Source organism: Amphibalanus amphitrite, unplaced genomic scaffold (genome assembly GCF_019059575.1).
Source record: "Amphibalanus amphitrite isolate SeventyFive unplaced genomic scaffold, NRLGWU_Aamphi_draft 000015F_arrow, whole genome shotgun sequence".
NCBI lineage: Eukaryota > Metazoa > Arthropoda > Thecostraca > Balanomorpha > Balanidae > Amphibalanus > Amphibalanus amphitrite.
The window spans coordinates 221198-245070 of NW_024881511.1; the positions used below are offsets into that span (position 1 = coordinate 221198).

At 54.8% G+C, this 23873-nt stretch overlaps 1 long non-coding RNA gene across 1 annotated transcript; it reads left to right on the forward strand.

The window, feature by feature from the left end:
• LOC122385274 lies at positions 1-21907 on the forward strand. The gene is made up of 3 exons (XR_006257183.1): positions 1-273; positions 17583-17655; positions 21298-21907. It is a non-coding gene; the product is annotated as an uncharacterized LOC122385274 (long non-coding RNA).
• Positions 21908-23873: the final 1966 nt, after the last annotated feature.

Sequence of the window (23873 nt, forward strand, 5' to 3'; positions counted from 1 at the left end):
GCCTCGGGCGGCCAACGGGCGGCGGCCGACTGAAGGAAGGGTCGGTTGTGCGTAAAACGGTCAGTAAGACTAAGCACAGGCGAAAGGAGGGACGGCATCGCGTTGGCAGTGATGGGAAACGTTGAGACCAGTGTCAGTGTGCGATTTGGGCATATCTCCTCAATTAGCTGAACGCATGAGTGCTCATTATGATAACTGGACTTTTCAATGGACCCAAGAAGGAAAACAGTCATGCTATGCTGAACTACAGCCATCATTGGAGCCTTTTCTAAGGTAGGTCCCAGAAGGCATGACATTCGGATAAAACTCACAGGAACCGTAATCCGATTTTAAATCCCGTTTGATATCTGCTGCCTGTTCATATGATAGATCTAGGACATCCGGTATAAACAGAACCGTTTCTCTCCACCATGTCTCGGCTTGAGTGTCCGGTGACCCGTGCGGACCACGTGAGGCTATGAGTGGAACCATATACCTGTCACCAGACGTAATGGTAAAAAATACTGAACTCGTAAGTTCAACGAGGACAGCAAGTCACATGCTGTCATGCATGTGGCACTGCGTGCCATCACATGAGGGAGAGGAAACTGCTCAGTGCTCAGCTTCGTGCTGTATTCTAGACGGTGCACTGTGAGCACATTCCACTTGATATTCTGGGGTCATGTATGTCTCACGTGGGGGGGGGGGGGGGGTCAGTGGCTCGTGATCGAACAGAGCATGTGAGGATTGAAAACCCCACAGCATACGAACTACCGCAGGCCACCTTTCCTGGGGCCAATACAGTTTTATAGAGTTGTTATAGGCACCGGTCTGGGCTGGGCTCAGCATTCGGCTTCTACTGATTTGTTCAATTTCCAGCTACATAGTTATTTAAAAGAAAAAATGAGGAAGATTTACAGATCATGATGAAAAACTATCAGTCTTGATGTTTTTATCATTTTTCCGCCACCAAGTTTACAGTAGCACGGGGTGCGTGTTTGGCCGCTCTGGCATCCGCCGGAAGGTGCGGCTCGCACGTGGGCACCCCAGACCGTCTCCCCCCCCCTCCTCCCGCGGCGGGGCAGGTATACGGAGCGGGCTCCTTCTATAGCAGCTTCCTGTCCACGTGCGCCGAGCGTCCCCGACAAAAAGGAGCATCCGGCGGCGGCGGCGACTGCCCGCCGCGAGCTGGCCCACCTGCGGTCGGGTGGGCTCCCCAAATTACAGCCCCCGGCGAACGGCACGCTGGAGCTCACCGCCAGCCCGAGACCGAACAGGGGACTGAGACTGGAGAGCTGAAACAGGGGACCGATACCTCAGGGGGTGAGCGCAGCCGAGCGCACCTCCGGGAACGGGGCTGGTCAAACTATGGACAGGATGTTATAACTGACCGGACTTGCACCTTCGGACGGCCGCATTTCGGCCGGATTATATGAGGATTGGACGGGTTTTATTTGGACTGAAAGGGGACTGTATTAGGGCACGACGGGATCGGAAGGGGTTTTACCGGAGCTGGATGGAGTTCACAATAAAGGTAAATGAGTTTTAACGCTTTGATTATGAGCGTCATAAGCCTGAGAGAGCAAGTATAGAGAATTGAGTAATGACGTTGAGCAGATGGAAGCTGGGAACCCGGACAACCGCTCAGCTCGCTGGCGGTACACGCGACGGGCGGAGGACTGCAGCCACGTCGGCACCTCAGCTCCGTAGGAGGTGCCCGTTTACACCGCGCTGCCATCGCCAGCCTCGTGACGGGCGGTCATATTGGATCGGCCCGATCATGAGCAGCAAATCAACTCCGTAATGAGATGGGAATTATCTCAAACAATCTCCACGTCGCCGAATTTAAATGCCGCTTTATTTTCCGCACAGCGTACGACACCGTGCCATTATTTTGATTTACACCGGCGTTTCTCCAGTGGTTCTCTATCTGAATTTCGCTGTGATGACGTTTGATGAATCGATAGGAGAGGCCGTATATCTCATGGCTTGTTCATTAATGCCACAGCGATAATTGCCTTACATTGAGCTCTAAGGGAGACCATGAAAATAATAAATGAACATGCGTTGTTTTAATAGCAAGTTTGGTGCAGACAGAACATCAATAATCGGGCATGTCTGTATGTATAGTAATTAAACTTTTCAATGTCAAACTTTTCAATCTTTGCGATTAAGACAGCATTTAAATAGTCTAACTACAACGCCGCTAAATGACAGCAATGCCTTTAATGATAAACTCAAGAGTGGTTGTTATGCTTGCGTAACTAATTATTTTGATACTCGTCAGATAACTTCGGTTACAACAATCTCTCTCAGAAGCAAAGCTGTATTAGGTATAGAGGGTGCCGTTATTTGGGTCCCACAGTTCATGAGAAACAGGCCCCAGCGGAATCGCTGGGGCCTACTAATCCATATATTCACCTGACAAAAGCAGAGGAAAGCCTTGGTGACCTCCTCTGCTGTATGCCTTGGCACTTTTGCAGAGCGATAGTATGACCTTGTGCGGCCGAGTGCGATGTACGGTACACGGTGTGGGGCATTGTGGTCGGACTCTCACTTATGTGAGCTGTCGGTGCACAGAGTCCCATCCCCGGGCCTCAGCGTCCGACAGCCCCGGTCAGGCCTGCCCGCTGGGGTCGAGCGGGGAGGGGGAGGGTCTGACGCGTGGGACGGCTACACCTGTGGAGCTCGTGTATGGGGCACAGGTGTCACTGAGGCGCTCTGAGCCGCGCCATCTGACAGCTAACCGTTAACCTGAACCGTGAGTCAGAGCGCGGCCGCGTCCCACGGGACGAGCGCAGACCCGGCGGAGACCGCCCTGTTCTGGCGGTTCTGGCACTGCCGTGCCAGCGACCGACTGCCGCACAGGCCAGCCGCAGTCCTCCTCACCATTCGTCAGGTCTTGCTGCCTGCGCAGGATTATATAATTACATAACACATTTATGCTCTCCTACACACACTGCTCTTTGCCGCTGCCATTAGATATCCCGGTCAACAGCTAGCTGAAGCCGCTGCCATTAGATATCCCGGTCAACAGCTAGCTGAAGCCATCCAGTCGACCTTTTGGCTGAAGTCATATTGAACTGAAGTCAGCAGCTCAGTTTCCATGTAATCGACACCTGAGCCGGCCGTTGACTCTGGTCAAACCAGAGAGCCACGTTTTAGGCGCCATGTCGTGCTGTTCTGTCCAATCTCGCATCTCGCATCCCTTGCCACAGCGCGCTGCTCCGTGAGCTGCGTCTCACGCCGACCGCTCACATCTCACCAGACAACTCACCCGGCTCAACAGACTCAATTCTCGCACCAGACCGCTCACCTTGCCGACCGGCAGGCCGCGGACTGCGCCGGAGGACGGCTAACGGGACGCACTGCCGTCTAGCTCTGCCAATGTCAATGTCGGCCGTGCGGCCGTGTGGCTCTGTCCGGCCCAGTAATTCGTCCGGACCGTGTAGTGGGTAAAACACAGCTCGGTGGAGCGGGCGGCAGCCGGTCGCAATTGAACGATCATTGGTGTGAGGTTTTTGAGAGGGGTAATGGTTAGATATGGACGCCAAGACGTGAAGAATATGCGTCAAACGAATATATTTAAAAGGTCGATTTGGCAAAATCAGCGTTCCGCCGTGTAGTACGTTTGTTCTTCGTTTCTGAACATCAATTGGCTGAATATATCGACAGTGATTCTGATTGGCCATGGGCGATCTCGAGTAGATTACGGCTGTTCTCTGAGGGCATACGGGGAGAATAGCTGCCACTCGAACCTGCCTCCTCATCGTGCCAGGTAACGACTCATGCCCCCGGCCAGCCCGCCTGTTGCTGGGCGTTACCACCGACTCCGCTCCGCCTCACCGTCCATCGCTTCGAGCGCCACTACCGGGCTCCGCGCCGCCCGCCGCCGCCTCGGGCGACACGTCATGAAGCTAGCAGCGTCATGGGCGAGAGAGAAGAGGGGGTGGGCCTGCTTACTCAGTATATTCGCCGCTGTCCGATGTCAGCAGTGTTAGGTCGCCGACCTCTGTCCGCTGACCAGCGTCCGCCTCTTCTCAAAACAACCCGCACCGCCCCCTCCCCCGTCCCACCAGCCTCTCGGAGTCAACACCGAGCCTGCCGGCAGCACCGCCCCCTCGCGGGCCCCGAGGTCCGCCGGCCAGTGCAGTGCCCCCGGCCTGTTGTCCTTGAGCTGCGAGCTCTAAGACGACTGGCGAGTGGCACGGTGCAACAACCCGGTATCACGCCGACCGGAGCACAAGCCGAGCGCCGCAGCCCGACCAGCGGCCATTTAACCGGGACCTTGAACCGGCTCAGCCCGCGGTCCGGTCAGCGCAGCGTAGTACGAGCGCGGCCCATGGACGAACCCGCCGGCGTAAAAACCCGTCCGTCCGTCCGTCCGTCGGACAGTCCGAGCTCAGCGGCGAGGTTTTTGCTCCCGGACGGAGTGCACGGCGCTCAGTGCAGCGCACGTGAGCGCCGGTCATGGGGCCTGCCGGGCCGGCCGGCCGGTCGGCCAGGGTGAGTGACCCGCGCCGTGCGCAGCGCCCGGTCAGACCGGTCCGAGGAGTACGCTTAGCTCGGGTCGCCGAGCCGGTGACCCCGCTGCCGTGGCAGGCTGAGAACGGAATGCACGGCCGTATACGAGGTGCGAGCCTGGCGCTCCGGCGGTATTACGGTGCTGCGGTGGGAGCGTGACCCGCGGGTCTTCCGACAACTCAGAGTCGATGGAGCGGGACGGTGACCGCAGCCGGTCAGGGTCAGAGGCGCTGGGAGCGACCGGGGCACTGACTGACACTCCCAGTACTGGCGCTGGCTGACCTTCAACCCATGACCAGCCGTGCCATGCAACACGGCAGGGTCGGCGACCGCGCGGGAGCCCGCGCAGGTCATTGCCAGGGAGTGGCAACACCAAGAGCAGCGACCTGGGACGAAGGTCAGGCGCCTTCTGACGTGGCCGGCTGCCATCTCAGGGCTGCTGCATATACACCCACGGCCGGTCTGCCCCGATAGGCTACACGTCTGGGCCTGCCGCCGCGGACAGACGGCCTCGTGAGTGGCAACTGTGCCAACAATCATGACGTGCTGTCACTGCCCAATGATGGCATGTGACGCTGACGGGACACAGAAACATCACTGCGGCGACAGACAGGCGGGACGCAAACCTAACATTTCCAAACGTTTGCCGTTTGACGCTCGGTTTACCCAATAGCTTGACATGCTGCACTGCGGCAGATCTCAGTGAAGATAACGCATATAATTGTTTATCATATTGACCCAAGAAATTTCCGAGACATTGCGCAGAATACAGCTGAAATAAATCTTAAGATGTTTTACTTAAATCAAGATTTGGACAGACCAGGGATGATTTATTACTCGCTTGCTTAAGAGGAGTGTTTTAGCAGCTTACAGTGAAACTTTACAGATCCATTCGAAACATGCCGAAAATAGGAATAACCCTACCATTGTCAAAATTGTTTTTTTCGGATGGTTATTAGGTATTCCAAGCATCGGTAATTAATTGCAGGCAACAAACTTGTGTGAATAAACAGAACAAACGCCTGAAGGTAGACTATGCCGCAGTACAAATGCCTGAAGGTAGACTGTACCGCATTACAATACAAACGCCCGAAGGTTAGACTGGCCCGCAATGCGCTACAAACGCGTGAGGGTAGACCGTCCCGCAATACACTACAAACTCCTGAAGGTAGCTTGTCCCGTACGGCACTATAAACGCCTGAAGGTAGACTGCACCGCAGTACAAACGCCTGAGGGTAGACTGTCCCGCAGTACACTACAAGCGCGCCTGAAGGTAGACTGTCCCGCAGTACACTACAAACGCCTGAAGATAGACTGCCCCGCAATACTTAGGTACGGACGGCTGAAGGTAGACTGTACCGCAATACACTACAAACGCCTAAAGATAGACTGTACCGTATCAACCATTTGAATACCTACCTGAGAATTTAGGCTTTTCTGGAGTACAAACGCTGGTTTTTGTCCATGTAATAATAACATATGCACTGAAGGTAGTTTTCAAAACTCTGAAAGATGATTCCGTGCATAGAGCTAAAATCAAATTGGCCCGGAATGTACGCATCTTTCATGTATGCATGTTTTCCCGCAGCCGTATTCTGAACCGGGGTCAGAACCCGAGTCGGTAGGACGCCCGCGGTCGCTGTGGGCGGGGCAAAGCCGCATAGTTCACCGGCCACGGTCTGAGCGGCAAGGAAGAGAAATGACGGCGCGTCACGAGAGCTAGCGTGGCGGGGTCCTCATCTCCATACAGGGTCCGAGAGACGCCCGCCGCGCGGCCTGAACTACTCACATTCCTCATATCGTTCGTACATGCGCGCCCCCGGGCCGATTTAGTAAGCCCATTAGCCAGGTGAACCGTATCATCTGGATGGTACGGCAGCCGGATTTTCGAGGAGTCAGAATAGCGACTGTTGAGTGCGTGTGCTCAGGCTTCGTATTAAGTGGACGGAGGCGCACATTAACATTCCAGCACATTCACATACGTATTCCTGTTACGGACGATGTCACTAATGGGACATTGCGCTACGCGTTGCATACATGATTCGGGTAATATATGGGCCCTTTCTCATTTTCTTCTCTCCTCTGGACTCTGATGAGAGAAAATGAACCTAAGCTCATCCGTCTCTAGTGAGTCCCAGTCTTGGTGCATCCCTCACTCCATTTCTCCCCTACACCCCAGTTTCCTCCCGACTCCTGGGCCCGGCCCGGCCCGTCAGCCAGCCCCGATTTCCCCCAGCAGGTATCACCTGCAGAGGCATTAGCGCGATGACGGCCAAATCGCCGTATCGGGCCGCTCTCTCCGGTCCGGCCGACATGCAAGCTGCGCGCCATTAGGCGGCGTTTGAGGCGGCGGTACCGCCGGCACCGGCCCATGGCGAACGGTGACGGCACCGAGGGGCCCGCGGCGCGCCCCAACGCACCGTGCACCGCTGCCGACCTGCACGGAATATTACCGACGCAATAATGATGCCGCTAAATCGGGCCGCTTTGTTCAACAGCCCGTAATGGGGCTATGAGCCGAGCGGCACTGCCAGCCGGTGAGACGGTGAGCAGCGACACAGCCTTAAACATGACTTCTAATCGCAGCCATGTAGGTGCCCGTCCTTGTATAGGTAATGTGATCACCGCTGTCTAGCTAATGGGAGGTATTCTTCTGCAACCGATATGCATGTTGCGGCGGGCTGCAAATGTCGGCCGAAAGCGAAAGCTTGTAGCGCACTCACCTCAGTTGGACTCGGCATGTCCACTCGGTTTGGTAACCGGGAAGTGATATCACCCGACTGCTGTGAATGGCCTTTGCAAACGGCGCGCTTTGGAATTCGGTAGACGGTTTTTTATACGGCATCAATGACATGAATGCGTAGTTATGTGGAATGCGGAACCGGAGCAATGCCCACTTGTTGTTTGAGTTTTCTACCGCTGCAACAACCAGCCACGTTCCGGGAAGTGAGCCGTTTCGCTGGCTGCCCCAACGACCACTGACGTCACCCCACCAGCCTGGGACAGTGGCTTGAAGTATCTTTTACCAAAACTGATCAGTAATCACCGTCAGGCCCATGACCGGCTGACGGACCGACACGGCAGCGCTGACGCGTTTCCTCCATTAGCACTCCGCCCGGCCCGGCTCGGTCGGCGCCGCGGGGGCATTCCTGCAGCCTGCAGTGGCCAGTGACCGCGCCGAGTTGCCCGCCTCGGCGGCTGTTCGCATGGAGTACCGTTAGCCGGCTGCAGATGGCTCCGTGCTGTTCCCGCTGATCCATACACACGCCCCGGACTAATGTGGCCGCCTCCCGGGGCCGCCGCCGCCCGCCGGCCGACCTTACACAGAGACCGGTGGCTTTAGCGGCGAGTGAAAGCGCTACCGACTGTCTCCGGTAAAAATGGCCCGTGGAAAATTCGGAGGGCCGGCCGGCTGTCGGTAATGGGCGTCGCCGTGCGGGTCAGCGCGTTTGATGACGGCGGCTGAGACGGGGTGGTGACAGCCGCCGGAGCCGATCACCCAGCCCGTCCCACTGACCGGTCCGCCAGTCAATTAGCCTGATCGGTCGGTAGCAGCGTCCCGCCGCTCCGCCCGTGCAGATCTGGCGAGGTACGGGAGAGTTGACCGTCTGGGATGACCCGCCCTGATCCGTCAGCGCCGGCGGGAGTGGCCAGGCGACTCCGAACCGCGCCCCTCTCGACCGGAACGGATTAGAGGGGGCTGGGATCGAGTCCCACCCCGCCTGGATGGGAAGAAGGGGCGAGGTCCGGCCCCACCCCTCCCGATTGGGGTACGGCCGACCCGACCCGACCCCGCGCGATCGGGAGGGTGCGGGTCAGGGGGACGGGCAGGATCGACATGTATCAATCAAACCCCCATCAACGCTACCGAGCCAGGTGCATCCCAGACCCGAGCGTATCGGGAGTCGGACGGGCAGCGCCGGTCGGCCGGGGGCCTCACTGGTAGACAGGGTCAGCTAGCGTTGGGGTGGCACGCCATGAACGGTTTTTAACGGCACGCTTACTGCGAAATATGGTAAAGGAATGTGAGTACACTAGCGGCACTACAAACGGATCCTACTACAAAGTAATGCAGGCCCCACTAGACTGGTATAACGGATCGAGGCAGCGACACGACAACAATTTTCATATTTGATGTCACGTTTAGTTCTAATCTAACTTGTTAACGTTGAACGTTTAATTTATTAAAAAAAGAAAAAAATTGCACACGTGCATACATCAAGCTATGATTCAACTAGCTTCTCTAGCGCAAACCATAATCTTTGTGCTTGGTCGGTGTGAGAAGTTCATTTTTCAGCTATACCTACCGTCTAGAGCCAACAGGACCTTTTTCGAGATCATCTTATTCGATAATTATGGAGACAGCGGCGTCGAGACTCACGGGAGCACGATTTGTTGGCGAGTTCGATAACCCACCGTCATTGTGAGGATGTCCTGCCGGAGAACCGGTCCTCTAAAATGCACTGAACCCCTGCCGCTCGGTTCCAGCCCTCTGCCCCTTCCCCTTCCTTCACCCACGCCGGTATAATCGCGGTACCGGCCGGGTCGTGTCGCCGGCACCGCTCACAGTGCGGCGGTGGTAGGGGTTCACCGTCCTGTGTCACTCGCCCGGCGCCCCCGCACATGACACCGAGGGGACGCCCGCCCAGTGATGGAGTCCCAGTCCTTGCGGTCCCGTCCCGCCCCCTCTCCAGTGGGGAAGTGGGAACCCCTCCTTCCGCAGTACTGTGTCCCGTTAGCTCGGATCGGGCGGCCAATGCCCCGCGTGGTTCCGTCCGCCGCCCTCCTGTGACGCCGACGGCAAAAAATTATGAAGTACATCGGGCCGGTCGGCGTCGCTAGGTGGGCCATAGCTGACGGGGTTAATTACCAGGTGGCGGGCCGTATATATGACAAGGCCCCGGGCCGGCCATCGGCGGGGTCGGCGGTGTTCGTGTGGGAAAAAGTCTGCCCAACTGCTCGGCGCGCAGAGGACAGGAGCCAGTTCTTCCATCCATGTGCTGGTCGTTCTCCAGAGTGAATGCTCACATTTCGGTCATTGAGGTGTTTAAAATGCCTGCCGCTTATAATTAATGAGCCCAGAAGAATGGGAGAAACTGATGCTGTTTATAAAATAAAAAGGTGCAAGCAATGTGTCGCACACCATCTCAGGCAAAGACGGACAGTGCTCACAATCGCTCAAAACTGTAAATGGGAGGCTGAACTCGACAGATTCGGTCGACAAGCAAAAACCCTACTCAACGTCAACGTCAACCCATGTATACCTATATAGCACGATTTACCGTAAATGTCGCCCGTTGGTGCGCTTTACTTCTGCTAAACTTCCTCCCATAGCTCATTTTGATACGGGTGTGATGATGGAAATCACGCGCTCACTTCGCTCAAAAACAATTTCACAAGACTTCGAGTGATTTCCCCAATTTAGGCATCGCGTCGGCACAGCATGTCTGCATACGAAACTCGCGTATGCTAATACTGCGTCATTCGTCTTCAGGCCCCGTGGCGAGCTTTGCCGCGCGCGCTCGGCCCGCTGTCATGAGCCTCCCATACCCCCCCCCCCCCTCGCCCTAGCCCGCCGGCGGCTTGCAACGCTGCCAACTGCGCAATAGCCTACGTCACTGGCACCATGCAGGCGGGCCGGCGGTGCCGGCAGGGGGAGCCTCTGTCCGCGGGGGCTAGGACAGGGACTGAGAGGGCTGGGAGCGGTCTCTCGTCCCACCGCGGCGCCCCCTGACCCGACCCCACGCCGTCCCTCCCCTCTCATCAGCACACCCGAGCTTCACAACTGTCTCGTGTGCCATCGTCGGAGCGCAAGTGCGCATAACGAGCGCTAAACGCTCATATGCAGAAATACTAGTGCGACTGGAGCGGGTTAATTGCCGCCTGCGTGAGCGACTGTGGGTACTCGAGCGGCTCGAAATCACCGCGCGTAGTTAAATGCCGGCTATTGCACGTCCTGCAGGATGAAAAGTCACATTCGCTGACACCGCAGTCAAGGCCACGACCGGTCCCACCAAATGCAAACGTACGCAGACCCTGCAGGCTCGCGCAGCGACAGAACTGGTATTGCATACGTGCTTAGTGCTACACTGAAGTGAGGCGCTCGTGAGACGAGCCTATGCTATTAGTCGACAACCAAACTAAGGATTGAGACGGGACTGCAGATGAAGAATATCGTTCATTTTATATTAATTTGAACGTTTCTTATTGTGCCTGTGGTGCATGCAGGGCAGACTATATAAGATAGGTATAAGCACTTGGCTATCACCCGTTACTGATATTTGTGTGTTTTATTGAAACGACTACGTTTTGAATGCGAAAAAAATCGGCATTGAGCTTAGAGACATTCAAACGTATAAGCTGATCCACTTTTACTGGTCCACTTCCTATTTAATATTTATCAGTCGGACCGTAAACGGGTGTGTGGCGGTGCGCGGTCAAACCACCCGTCCCGACCAAACTGCACCTTCCGGCGGAAGACCTGGAAACCCCGCAGTGCCAGATCATACCGGGTAGCCGGGAAAGGCTTATGGACGCCCGCGAAGCTGGGGAAGGCTTACCGACGCTAGAGGAAGCAGGGGAAGGCTTACTGGCGGCAGAGGAAGCCCCGCCGGTGCTCGCTGCCACCCGTTGTGGTCTGTGAAACCCGGGACTACCAGGGGGAGTTTAGCGCTTGCAGTGGGTGCTTCTGCTGACGAATGCAGGATGTTGTGTTTCATCATGTCGCCAGCTTGTTCGCTGTGGTTGTCCTATCGTTGTGTGACTTGTTACTACGTCACGCGTCTCCGGGACATGCAGTCATGTGATTTGTCATTGTCGCTTTATGAATGATACGGCAACTGTGGAAGGGTGCTCGTGTATGTACGTATCGGAGAGAGGGAAAGGGAGACGGCATACATAGATATCCCGAGAGCATGCATCTATATGTGAATGAGGTGATGCAGCCCTGCATGGGAGCAAGGTGAATGTTGGGCATTCGAGACTTAGAGCAGGTTACCTGGGGATCGGATATTCCTTTCAATGCAGGACAGGCGACCAAACGTCAGAAGACCTTCTGGCAAGTGCATGAGCCAAGTTTGCAAAACCATCTCGTTGCCACATTGACCTGTGTCCCCTCGATAGCGCCTTATGCTGCACTCAAGGCAAGGTGCCCCGTCGGCCGACCGGTGCGACTATCGTGGCCGCTCTGCAGATGACTCAGACTCCCCCCCCCCCACAGGGTGACCCGGTGGCCTTCGCCCCTCCCTCTCGGCGCGATTTTTTCAGCAGCGGCCTGCAGTCGGGCCCACTATGGCCGTGCAGAGTGGACCGTTTAGGGCGCGCCGCCGCTTTTCCTGCGGCTGAGCGCCGTGACAGGCCGTAACGGGAAAGGGAAAGGGAGTGGGCGTCCGACTGTATATGACACAAAGAGACAAGCGTCACACGAGTGTCCGAATCGGCCACCGTCAGCGCCGTGCGCTGTAGTGGTGTACTCGAGCATGCTACAGGTGGCGCAAATCAACAATGGAACTTGTAGTGCACATTATGAGACCCTTTAACTCGCGCTTTGATAAAAGTTCGATAATAATAGAAGCTTATGTTTGCTTATGAGCCACAGTGCCAAACAATCGACCAGGAAAGTAGATGGGAGGTAGATAGTTGCGTCAGTTTGCAAACCCGCCGCTGGCACCAGGTGTGCTCTGTTCCGCACGAGTTAGTCATTTACCAAACAACCGAGCGTGTCAGGCGGGTGTGATTTATCGCTCGATACGTGTCGTATAGCGCCCGGAATCACGGCTATCGACCGCTTTTTTCGGCAGTTGGCTATCTTTTGAGGCCATCAGGTGTCATGGGGCGCGGTTTAAATCCTGGAGCGGGCCGGCCTCGCCCACGACGAACGTCAGCCGACTCCGATACGGACACTAACGACTGAAAAAGGGCTGGCTGCCACTCCGTGACCGTCTGTGAAGGCAGACAGGTTATACGGGCTGTCCGACCGGGTGGGGCTGGGGCGGCAGGTAACAGGGGATCGGGGTGGCAGGTAACTGGGGCTCGGAACTGCAGAGTGACGGGACTTACAGCGTGGAGACCGGGGTGGGGTAACCGTGATTTGCGACTGGGATGACGGTGCTGATGTGGTGAGTGGGGAAAGGGTGAAATATACCCATACTAAGCTGTAAGTAAGTGTCGCAGGATGCTGGGACCGAGGTGGCCCTTAGTACGACTCGAACAGTCCATGGCGGATATCCATGAGGCTGCGTCGGCCGATGTCGCCGTCGAGCGCCAGTCACTGACGTGATTAATGACGTGCCGATGACGCCGACGGCAGGATGACTGTCTCGGGGAGACCCGGCGACCGGTGGGGACGACCGCCGCACCTGCCGCCGGCCAGGAGCGCACTCGGTGCATGGCGAACAACAGCGAACAACGCCAAGCGCGCTGAACACTGCGAACATGAAGAACCTTTGAGTTCGCGGCACTGGTCCACTTCCTCTCACTGAAACCAATCTCGAGCGAGCAAAAGGCGAAATATCACAACCCAATGGCTTAGTGACAGCTCGAAAGGGATGCGAGTGAATGGGGAGACGGTTATTAATTATGTTGTTGCTCTTGTCGTGTGATTGTGAGTGTGAATAGCTCGGTCCCGTATTCTGTGAGTGGTGGGAATGAGTTCGATAAGTCGAGAGACGTAACTGGGCCAACGGTTACGGTGGAGCAGCTCACTTATAGACGCCCCTTCAGGTGGAAATGGGGGCGACACCCCATGTTCAATTCGAGAGAAGAGGATGTCATTTATCATTTCAAAACACTGACACGACCTATCTGCGTTCTTCCAGCTCCGTTTCCACATTTGAAATACAGAGACATTGATTTCCCAGACAGACACGGGGTCAGATGATAGACATTTTTGGGCAGTGGCACCTATCGTTACAACACGAATTATGAATTGTGAAAGCCCAGTCATGTCAGGGAAAATGTAAAAGGAAAAATTTATGATTGACGGCTCGGCTGTTAGATTTGTCTTCTGAATAACAGGTTCATCAAAATTCAGTCACAGACTGGAGCTTTTCTACATGTAAGGTGTAAGATATACCTACTATCGGCTATAATAACAGCAATCGTCCATAGCTTTGAGGAAGATACGACGACTGGAGGATATCGTGCGAAATTATTTGTACATACCTATACCTATAGGCTGAATAGTAGAATATTATATACAGGGTGATCGAAAAAAAGTGTCACCCCTAATTTAAAAGCCATATAATTCGCGATTGCTTGGTCGTACGACTTTGCGCCAGGCAGCATTGGAAAGAGCATACAATTTCCTTTCGAATGGATGTAAATATGCATGGTTTATGCCGCAAACGAAGATGTAGCTATTCAAAAAGTATGTTAAGGACGCAATTTGGCGTGTTCAAAAGTTTGGTTGTGCAAATTTGTACTTTTGACAGAGTTTTTGATCTGACAGCCCACGTGAGCATTTTTATTAACTGTTCCATGGCTACCGCTGCATAAAATTGATAATCCGGTAGTGCAGGCAGGTTGTCGCAATGTTTCGCTAGTTATCGCCGAATTTGTGAATAATGAGGCCGCATGTTTGCAAGGCAGATCTGATAAGGTCTTCCTTGTCTAAGGTCAGCTGAGAAACGAGTCTAAGGTCAGCTGAGAAACAGTCTGCAGTGAACAACATACACTCCATGTGTAATGTGTAAGGTGTGTGTCATGTTGAGTTACGATACGCATTGTTCTCGTTCAGCGGTGTCCGATCCCGTTCGGTGAATTTCGTTTCACGTGAAAGCCGCACATTGACTGGTTTTTGAGCCCATGGGGACATGATTTGGAATAGAAAACAATCATGAATACATTCAATTGAAAAGAAATTGCCTGCTCTTATCGATGCTGCCTGGCGCGAAGTCATCCGGCCTACCAGTCGCGAGTTATGTAGATTTTAAGTTAGGGGTGACACTTTTTTTCGATCACCCTGTAGGTAGCTGGCCTGCCTTGACATTTGTTTCGGGAGAGCGTCGAATTCTCCAACCTGATGAGATTACCGACAATGACCCCTATAAATTACAAATCATGTGATCTGCATGTTTACAGAAGGGCTATACCTATATCGGTAGCACCGTCATGCTGCTGAGGTCAAAGAGGACGATGGCACCATTGAACTCACACTTCCGTGGCTATATGCTCTATCGCCCACCGCTCTTTCCAGCGGCGCCATTACCCACTGGCCACTGCTCGGCGTCCCTCTCCATGGCCCATGGTGAGGGGAGGTCTCCTACCCTCCCTCTCCATGCCCTGGGGGTCTGTCTTTAAATGGCCACCGGACGTCCACCGTCCGCGCCGCCGTCCGGCCGTAGAGACAAAAGGTCGGTAATTGTGCCGGGCCCTCTGTCCCCCGGCTCAGTGCACTGGCCCCGGCCAATCCCTACGGCGTGGTGGGCTGGGTGGGGTGGGCCACATGGATCAGTCGCCCCTCGGTGGCAACACGACTTGTCGGGCTACAGCAGTAGGCTTACAGTCCACATAAGAATGTAGTATAAATACGTAGCCAGAATTTTCATTGGACAGTTACAATGTTTCGCCGAGTCCAGTGAAATTCATTTTTTGTGCCCTTTGAAAACTGTACGTTCAAAATAATCAGACTGTTTGAATTACTTAAGTCCCAGCTTAGTAGACAGATCACGGAAAGTTTTAGTTTTCTTATCATGTTTCGATAAGAAAAATGCATTATTTGACTTTGAATCGAAGTAGTTTGGCAAAACGTTGCTGACTGCCAGTAACATAATACACGCACTGGCGGTAGTTAACTGTACATTTTCTATACAATATACATAACTATATGAAAATAATTTGCTGGGGCCTATAATTGTGGTACGAGCCTGCGCCCCTGCGGCTGACAGAAACAGACCATTGTGACGTTTGTGCTCGACGGGGGCCGACCTATTTCATCATGTTCTCTGAACAATGGCGCCATACTGCGATACGGAGCACTAACGGACCTGCACAGCTCGCCTATGGACAGACCAAACACGGTGGGACCACAGGAGCTGAGGCCGGTCCAGTCGGCGTGTTTTCGTGCTTGCTTACACTGCCTTCGTCGTTTGCCTCTGTGCCTGCTGCACCCGTTAGAACAGAGTCCGCACCTGGCGGTAGAGGTCTCATTGTTCTCGACTCGAGGGCGGGTTTTAGTGCCAGGGGTGTAATTGCACATTGCACAATGCACATCGTACAAGACTCCACATCACCATGAAAGATCAAACAACGAATCACGACTGAGAAGGGAAGGAGGCCATTTAAGTAAAGTCGACACTTCCAATGGAACACTGAATAGTGAAGCTTGAAGATTAAAAATGAGAAGAAGGATGAATTCACCAGTCTTTCGGTTTTAAAAAGCCCATGATGACAGATGACCAGCCTTCATAAAGTTCCGTATCTAAGTGTGACAGCTGACATACATCCGTTCTTCTGTATCAAAATTATGATAGATGACACAGATCCGTCGCTCGGTACACAGATGTGACAGCTGCCACTTCCCACGGCGCTCGGACAGGTGCCCCTCCCGTGACGCCGAGCACGACGGGACGGTGGGACAGGGAGGGATGGGACAGTGCCCCAGTTGGCCAGCGGAGCAGAGCGAGACGCTTCCGGGCTGGTGTTTACCCCGCTCCTGCCCACGGACCGACCGCACCCCTGCCGGTGGCCGGAGCTTACCACCTGCCCGTCCATCAGACAGCCTCTGTATATGACAGCTGAGGTGCAAAAGGAGACCGTTGGATGGTGTCCGTGGTAGGACTGATAGGGCACCGTTTGGAATACTGGCTGGAGCTGATGGAGTTGAACTTAACGTACAGAGCTGGGAGCTGAAGGCTCACATGAAAACTGGCTGGATCTGGTCTTCTAAAACCATACCTTGTCAAATTTTTAGGGCAAACTAACGTAGGTAAGCGCAAATGTTTTGATCAATATGTTGTGTACCCATGGGCCATGTTATGTATTTTTTTTAAAGTAGGTAATCCCTTAGCACAAAATGGTCCTTTTTTCTTTCTTACGTTTTCAAACAACCGAAATCGTAGTGCCCATTATACCAGTGTATTGAAGGAGATGACTATTGGACATCCCAATTCGCGGCATTGTGAATGCCCTCAGATAAACAAGTATTACATTGAGCTGAGGAGGTGGTCTATTCAGGGTGAATCATTATTTCCTCCATGGGCCTGAGGACCCGGCGGCTCCCGTCCACTCTCCTCAGCCGTCCCATCTGGTGGATCGTTCAATACCGGTGATTGGATTTCTGTCTGCCCGCGGCCGATCTGTCTCAAACGACGAGCACGTGCCACCAGCGAGGGACGGGGCGTCAGGGGAGCGGCGCCCCCACCAGAGAACCATCGAAGGACGCACGCTGGGTGGGTCTTATCGTAAGAACGATGAAATCGCTCAGTATCGAACCATCGGGATTGAGCGATCCACTCGATTGTAAGGTTCAGCGTGGTGTAGGTCGCAGTACTACGTCCGCACGGTGCATCCTATCAATATGTGTACTCAGTTGAGAGGTCAAGTGGCTGTCGCTCCTTCTCGATATCGCGTTACGCACGACCTTACTACCGAGGCCGACACTCGTGACACTCGCAGCTCGTTTATTTGTGGCCGTCGGGATTTACGTGCCCGCCGCTGACCTCGTTTCAAAACCCAGCACAAATATACATACAGCTCGCGGGGACATGGGGGGGGGAGGGGGCGGGACCGTTCGGGAGGACCGGGGCAGATGGATCGTCCCGCCGTTGGGGATGGGGTGGGAGGCCGCGCGGCTCGGGCGCAGTCCCAGCACGACATTTTGGTGAATAAATAAACCACAAGCGTCCCCGCAGGGGGGCTCATGCCTTCCATGGTGCGGGGAACACTGTCCAGACCCCTCCGGCGAGACGCGGTCATGTATATACGGACGCCCGCCAATCACTATCGGGGGTTACGTAACCGACCCTCGTACACACGACAGTATTCGTAGTTCGTATACGCGCGCGCTCGCTGATTGTAGCCGTCGGCGATTTCACGACGCAATAGCTCGTATAAGTGACATGTTCGACCTTCATCCGCAGGTTTGGGCCCTGGCATGAAGAGAGTTACCGCCCATGGCTGCTGACAAGCGCAACTTGACAACTACAAAACGACGTAGGTATCTAATTGTAAAATAAGAGCGTATGTAGTGATTAAAATGAAATGAGTCAATATACATACAAGAGACGTAAAAATTGATTTAGAAGTGCTGAGACGCCGTCGGATCACACACTAACTGCACATCAGTGAGTCGTGAGCCCGTCGCAAGGCCGCCGCTGCATCACCAGGTGAGCCTTTTTGCCGGCCCCATCGACGGCTCGGCTCGGAAAAGCCGCTCAGCTGCAGCGCTAAAACCACCACTTCCTCGCGGCCGCAGTACGGTACCCATGGCGTTTTTCTGCTGACTCGCCGCGGACGGGGGAGAGGGGTGCTGTAGCCAGTGTGTTGCATGGCTGTCAGTGTGCAGGAGGAACCCCCGTCTTCTCTCCGTCGAGTGTCCGGGGGCCAGAGGGGCCAGTCCCGGCCCCGGACTCCGCCCCGGCGGCGCCTCCTGTCGGGTCGCCGCTCATGACTCTCCCCGTCCCCGGCGCCGCCAAGGCCACTGAACTGCAGTGCCGCGGCCGCGGCAGTGCAGCGAGGTCACTGCGTGCCGACAGTGCGCCTGCAGCGACCAAAGTCCACCGCGCGCACAGCTAATTACGCACACAGAAAACGGCCTCGCTCCTCTGCCATGAGGCCCCACGCGCCCGCGCTGAATACGCCGTGACTTGCAGGCCGGCGGCCGGCGTGCAACAGGGGCACGGCGGAGCGCGGCGGCGGCCGGCGCCGGGCCCCGGCTGCACGGGGCCGGACCCGGCACGGACGTAGTACGGCCGGCTGACGTAACTGCACGGCCCGAAGGTCTAGGGAGGGGAGGGGTAGTGTTGCAGCGCCTCGGATGCAGCCGCCGGCGGGTCTGGACTCGGGAGACCGGTCCGACAGGGGAAGCGGGCCGTGCGCGCTCCTTTTCCTGCCCCCCGGCTGGGGCCGACACCGTGGGGCCTGCAGAGTAACAGCACGGCTTCGTACACACGCACGTATTAAAACCGGACTGCAGCTTATGGATCCCCGAAAAGCTAAAACGAGCTATCAAGATGTGCATAAATCCAAAGCCAGTTTAGCAACACGTGTGAATTCTAGTGAGCGTCGATATCACGGTGCTCTCTTGCACTATCCATTATCCAGTATTTAGAATGCCTAAACTTTTAGGTGTGCCTCTATAGCTGAGTTCCTGTTGGCTATTTAGTGCACATTTTTCTGATTGTGCATCGGTAAATTATTATTGCAGCAGAAAGTGTGAGAAAAAAATCTTATCCACAAATAAACTTCTCATAATGACATCGCATTTCAAATCGTTAGAATCTAACGGGTTTTGGTACCCGCTGTCTCATTTTTCTTCGATACTCTTCATACGGGAAGGCGCTATCGGCCGCGGTCAACCGTTGCCATCAGCAGCAGCTGCTCCTCCGTCCGTCTCCCGGCATGGTTCTCTCCCTCTCACGCTCCGGTCCATCCTACCTTCCTCTGCTCCGGTAAAAAACACCTGTCCGTCCGTCCCGCCGCCGCACAAATGTTCTCCCCTTTCCCGCCAATTTTTGTTTATCTCCTCTCGTATTCTTACACAAATCTAGGGCCGACAAACAGAGCTGTTGAGGCGGCGGCGCGGTGGGGACGGAGCCGGCCGGTCGGCAGGTGGTGGCGCTCCGCATCCAGCGCGGGCGCCGAAGGCCGGCGGCCAACGGCCATCTCACAGGGTCCCAGCACCAGCTGCAGTCCACTCCGCACTCCGGACGGACCGCCTAATGGGATTTCGATAGCGACGCCCGGCGAGCCCACGTTTTTTGCGCGCGCTCAACAATCCGTCCTCTGGCGGCGGAACCGGCGCGCTTGTAGACCGACGCAGTGATTTCGTCCGAGTCCGATTCATTAGCGAGACAACGCCGGCGCGGTCGATTCGTTTCCGGCGCGCCGCGGTGTTCTCACGTAAATCTCCGATGAGCTGGGCTGGGGCGGGGCGCGGCTTCGGCCGGCGAAAGGGAAAACAGCGCGGCATAATTGGTCCGCTCGCCGACCGGCCACCCACGATCAGCAGAAGGGTCGGCGGCGGCCCGACCCGACCGACAGGGGTGCGGCGTTACGACACGAGGTCATCTCGGCGTGGACAGCGCCGGCGGCGGTGACGGCTGCGACAGGACAGGACAGGACAGGACTGGGGTACGGTTGGACGTTCGGCGCCTGTCTGCCGAGACGGACGTGACACGTCGAGTGGCTGTGACGTACTCGGGACGAACGGCTTGAATGTGACATTTCGGGTTGACGGGAAACGACGGACGGCTGGGAACGGTATGCACCGACCCGCAGTAAGACCTTGGGCCGGTCATTGAAGATCGGTTCATCCCAATGGCTATCTGAATGTATGTAAATGAGAACTAAGATTTGACTGAGTCTGTGGAAGACTTAGGTTGTATGAAATGCATAAATTTACATAGCGCACGTTTACCACAATATTGCATACATCCTATATTTCATACTGAAAATTGAACGTCTATGCCAGTCCCCCGCGGAGAAACAACAATTTATAAGCCCATCCTTCATAATTTATTCTTTAGCTCAGGCGCTCGTGACATTCGTGACACCTGTGTTACACGGAGCCTGTCCTTGTCCGGGATTGTCGACTCTATCTCACGAGGCCGGAGTACGACCTGCACCGTCCTCAAGGATGGCCAACGTATTCTATAGATTGTTCGATTGGTGAGGCTGATGCTTCTTCTCGTTTCTACCTGTTGAGTGGAGAGAGCACAAGGCTTTGTTGGTTCCCACACTGTAGGATACCCTCAGCCCGCTAATCCCACCGTCTAGAGTTCGGTGACGATCACCGACCGGTGCGATGTGATGCTCCACTGTATCTCGGCAGGCGCCCCTCCGCCTCCACCCTCCCCGATTCCCCTCTGGTGGACGGAGCTGCCGCGCCCGCCGCGCCCATGGCACCGCCCCGGGGGCCGCCTGTGTACCCTCCGCCGGCTCCCGGTGCTCAGTGCCCAGTGATGCGCGGCGCGGCGTCACTAGCCCGCGAGTGAACGACCTCCGGACCTCCGCACCGCCGCCCGGAGCCGCCAATTTCCGGCGCCGAAGCGCCAAATTGGTGCGGCGCGGCGCGGCACCGGCCCTGTCGATAAGTGTCACCAGACGAACAAACGCCTCGGGCTGCTCTGACTGGATCGGAGGGCTGGGCAGGAAGACGAGCATTACGAGACCGCGAGACGGACAGGACAGTGACCGGATAGATGAGGCGCCGTCTTAGGCGCGGGGCCACAATTATTGGTGAGGCAGCCTGGCAGCCTTCCCGGGCAGGATTCCTAAAACACAGATTGCATGTGTCTTACGTTCACAAATGCACAATCACCTTGAATTGCCCAAATTAGCCTTCTTTCCGTCCGTCTGACTGCCCCTCCCGGTTTCCACCTTTCGCCAGGTGCACGCTGTCCATACCAACTCTGCTCACCTCCCCACTCCCCAGTCACCACCACGTGGTGGGTAGGTATAGCGCGCTGCAGCAGGACGACCACAACAAACACGTGGGTGTTGTCCGGTCCAGCAGGCCACCATGCTAATGAACGCCGGGCGGCGGCGGCCGTTTTTACCGCGCGGCCAATCCGGCTGTTTGCACGCCGGCCGCCGGCCCGCGGCTGATTGCTGCTAAGTGTGTTGTTGTTTCAGCGGCCGCCTTTCGACCCGCCGCCCCCGCCGCTCGGGGACGAGCCGCGGACTCTCCGCTGCACGAGCCGGCGAGGTGATGCCCCGACGGACTGAGACAAGGATTTCATCGGCGCCAAGCTTATCACCGATCCACCATGACGATGCCGTTGTTGTTTCTGACGGTAGTCTTCTGCCCTGCTGCAGCCGGGCCTGTTTCCCCACCGCCGTCAGCCGGGCAGTGACGGCCGCCGCCCGTCCCAGAGTTGAAATGGATCGTCCCTAGCCGCGTCCATTAGTGAAGTGGCTGAGGGCTGACCCTGGGCCCCGGGCTCGTCCCGTGGTCCATTTCACATCGCCACGGCCTCCCAGCTTGGTGAGTTATGATTGGCGGCTGTAGGTATTTATTAAACATAGATCAAATCTCAGCGTATGAGACCTGTCATAGTAAGAGCGTAGCAGCTAGGTAAAGTAAACGTATCTTTGCGGTTGTCAAGTGCAGCTATAACTGCAGCTATTGTTGTTATTAGTATTTAGTGTAGATATTCGCCTGCCTGTAATGAAGCATTCTGTACTGTAGGTGTGCTATAACCTGGCTACATTACACAATATATTATTAATGGGGGTCCAGAAATGCTTTGCATTGGACCTGCATGAGCCTTGTGTAATCGAGGACGCTTCAAAGAACGAACCGTCTTTCGGGGAAATGTGCAGTAGGTAAACATTATGTTGAGAAAAATATAAACCAGTATAACGCCTTTTGGGGCGACTAACGGAGCGAGCGAGAGGGTGAGCCTTGCACGTGCGAAATTTCGAGGGGTACCTCCAACTGACTTGTGCACGGCACCCTTCTAACCGGTCTCTAGCTAGCGATGTGCCAAATTTGAGCACAATCGGCCCAGCCGTTCTCGAGATCTGGAAGCGGCACCCTGCACGTGCGCACGTGCAAAATGGGTCCCAACTGACTTGTGCACGGCACCCTACTAACTGCTCCGTAACCGTGTACCAAATTTGAGCGCAATCGGTCCAGCCGTTCTCGAGATCTGGAAACGACCCCTGCACGTGCGCACGTGCAGCAGCACCCCAACTCTGGCACATGGATATGCATTGCCTAGTGGGTGCCTACCTACATGCCAACTCTCAGCGCAATCGGCCCAGTAGTTACCGAGATATTGCAACAATTGCAAAAGTGACACCTCTTCGTTTTGCACGTGGCACGTGCATAAGGGGTCACCCACATGCATCGGGAATAGTGCAATACTTGGTAGAAGGAATGAAGCTACCCTACAAAAATTACCGCATGTAAATCGGTCAAGTGGTTGCTGAGATATAAGCCTCGCAAAAGCGTGACCACAGCCGGCCGGCCGCTCATACTCAGAAATTTCCGTTAATCTAAGGAAAGACTACGCTCGCTTCGCTCGCTCCGTAATGACAGGATGGATCATCCGCTTGCGTGCACTGCATATAGTTTAGATATGTTACGCCCTCGTTACCGTGAAATATGTACGCGATAACTTCTGTTTCCACCTACAAGTATTTACACAAGCATTAAGTGTTGCATCACACTGTGTTCCGTGGAAGTAAAACGTTCTTTACATGCAATGTCATTGCAGGTGTTCCATGAAGCATTGTACTTCGATTTAACAACTTCTTGGAGCTCAGCCAAGGTAGATGAACATAGACATCTTGATCTTAATAACAATTTATCGAATCATATAACTATTCTATTTTCGTACCTATATTGCTCTTACCGGTAGGCACACATATCGAGTTCCACAAAAAAAAACGTTCACAGTGTTGGGATTGGTACCTATATATTTGGCAGTCGTGGGTAAAAAGTATCACATGAGCTGTGACGGTGTAAGATGTGCGCAGTACAAGCCCCTGCTAACCAGAGGACCGGTTCATGTTACGACATGTCCCACCCTGCACAAGGCCCGCGCGGCTAGGTATACACTGCAGCACGGCAGCAAAACCTGATCACCATGGTCCAAGGACGGGGGCGGGCATGAGGGGAGCGTGGCGAGCCTCGCGGAACTCGAGGGATCTCCTGGAACTCGATAGCGTCTTTTATTGTGGTTGCAACTGCAACTACAAATGGAGGGGCACTAGGGTGGCCCGCGTGCTCCGCAACGCGAAAAGGGATATTTTCGATCGGCGGGTGTTCGGTTGTTCTTGTGTCGGTTGGGTTATCTATCCATTTCGGTCGATTGCTTTTTGACGGCTAAACGTTTTGGTTTGTGGAAAAAAGTATCCACCGCATCGAGGTGCCCGTGTCTGATAAGCATGCTTTCCACTTCAGAATCTGTCAAATGTGCTTTATATAGATATTTATCAGATATTTATCAGATATATTTTATCAGATATTTATCATATATCAGATATTTAATATTCGAGGCCAAAGACATGACACAGACATGACACTGGACCCCCTGGGATCCTATGTGGTTGTAAAACCAGTGGATGATACGTTTTCATTCAGAAAAGTCAATGTATTCTGGCCCTCAAAACAACTTCAAGGTATCTGCGGCAGCTCAAAACTGTCCATTGAATGTCCAAGCAACGGTAGTATCATTGTGAAGACCGAAACAAGCGCACAG